The following is a 2,464-nucleotide window of genomic DNA, read 5'->3' as shown; positions in this document are numbered from 1 at the left end:
ACAACCGGACAATAACAAATTCCCATCTGCCCATAACCGTGGGCATGGCTTTCGAAAGTTCAAATCCCTGCAGGGGAGTCCCAACTTAGCCCATGACAAGCTCTCACGGTCAACGAAGGAATAGACCTCCTCCCGAGACGTTCCGATCAGACTCGGTATCTCGGTTCTTCAAGACACTTCGACGGGTTAAAACAAGACCAGCAACACCGCCTGAATGTGCCGACAAATCCCGATAGGAGCTGCACATATCTCTTTCTCAGGGCACACTCAGATAGGTCAAGCTACGAGTAAAACCAACCCTCGAGTTTCCCCGAGGTGGCCCCGTAGGCTGCCTGGTTCGGACCAACACTCAGAGGAGCACTGGCCCGGGGGGGTTTAAATAAGATGACCCTCGGGCTCCGGAAACCCAAGGGAAAAAGAGGCTAGGTGGAAAATGGTAAAACCAAGGTTGGGCATTGCTGGAAAAGCTTTAATCAAGGCGAACTATCAAGGGGTTCCCATTATAACCCAACCGCGCAAGGAACGCAAAATCCGGGAACATAACACCAATATGACGGAAACCAGGGCGGCAAGAGTGGAACAAAACACTAGGCGAGAGGACGAGCCTTCCACCCTTTACCAAGTATATAGATGCATTAAGATAACAAGATAATATAATGATATCCCAACAAGTAAATAATGTTCCAACAAGGAACGGTCTCCAATCTTCACCTGCAACTAGCAACGCTATAAGAGGGGCTGACCAAAGCGATAACATAGCCAATCAACGGTTTGCTAGGACATGGTAGGTTAGAGGTTTGACATGGAAATTTGGGAGGCTTGAAAGCAAGTGGTAGGCATCATAGCATAGGCATAGCAAAAGAGCAAGCATCTAGCAAAGCAAAGATAGTAGTGATTTCGAGGGTATGATCATCTTGCCTGCAAAGTTGTCAGAGTTGACTGGATCCTGGAAAGCAAACTCAATGGGCTCCTCGTTAGCAAACTCGTCTCCCGGCTCTACCCAAACAAGATAAACAAGTAAACAGAACACAATCAACCACGTGCAAAGCTCAAACAATATGATGCAAGGATGGTATGCTATGCGGGATGCGATGCGGGATGCATGTGCAAGATTTGACAAGGGATGCAAGAACCTGGCCTCAACTTGGAAAACCAAGTGTGCCACTGGAAAGATGAGATGAAATCGCTTGAAAACAATATAAAGAACGCTGGAATCGGAGTTACGGTTTGGAAATGGCAAGCAATTCAAATATGACCACGTTCTGCGATTTACAGCAAGTAGCCATCTAAATGCAACGAGATGAACATGCTACAGCACTCAAACATGACAACAAAATACATGACAGGAATCCATAATCAGATCACAGACTTAGTGAAAACTGGAGCATGCTGAAACAGATATCAAGTAGGCATGTTTACGAGCTCGATGCACTCACTACAGAGCAAGTCATGACAAGCTAGGCATACACCCATCAAGAATACACAAAATCCAAGCTAGACATGACAAGAACAATATCATGGCATGCACGGATCAACTACAACATCATCGGCAAAATCGCTAACAAGTAGACAATCTGCCCAGATTCACGAAATGACAAAAGTAGAGCTCGATTGACTCAAGCTAGGGTGCTCCATAATTGCAAACAAAGACATGGATGGATAGAGCACTATAAGATTAACAAAACATCCTTACTGATCATCCTCAAAAGAGGCACGGATCGCTAGGAAACAACATGAACATATGGCCATATGAGATATACAGGTCAAGGACTTAGTAGAAATGCTAAGTTCCTGAAATCAGCATTACCAAGTGCCTCACTTTGCAAGCTTGTGCTAGTCACCACACACATCACAAAAATACATGGGTTGCACCCCTGGAAAGATGGCAAAACCCTTAACAAAACATATGTAGAGCTCATGGGCATATCACGCACACAATAATCATGGCAAAAAGGACAAATATCTAAATGGAGCAGCAGATCTGACAATTATCTCAAGTAGCCCTCTTGTAACAGCATTTCGGGCATCAAGATGAACTCAAATGAAAATGATGCAATGAGATGAAATGATATACTCTCTGAGGTGAACATTTTGATATGCTATATGCCCAAAATGGAGCTACGGATGAGGAGTTATGGCACGATGAACATGGGCAAAAAATTAGGGTTCGGGGAAAAAGTCAACCGGCTCGTTTGGATCTGGATCTGGATCCAGATCGTGCACGGAAACCGATGCGCTCACCGGAGTTCGTCGATGATCGGAGTTCGCGAGGGAGGCGGCCGGAGTTGGCGTGGAGGAGGCCGGCAACGAGGGGAGGAGGCGCGGGCTGAAGCTGACCGGCGGCGGGCAGCGATGGTTGGCGCGGCGGGGCGGCAATGGTTCGCGCGGCGGCTCGGGGCCAGGTCGCCAGAGCTACGTCGGGCCGGTGGCGAATCTCGCCGGCACGGGGAGGAGAGGCGCTGGC

This window comes from Triticum dicoccoides, chromosome 7A (assembly GCF_002162155.2).
Source record: "Triticum dicoccoides isolate Atlit2015 ecotype Zavitan chromosome 7A, WEW_v2.0, whole genome shotgun sequence".
In the NCBI taxonomy this organism is placed as follows: Eukaryota; Viridiplantae; Streptophyta; class Magnoliopsida; order Poales; family Poaceae; genus Triticum; species Triticum dicoccoides.
Note: the sequence above shows the minus strand (reverse complement) of the source record.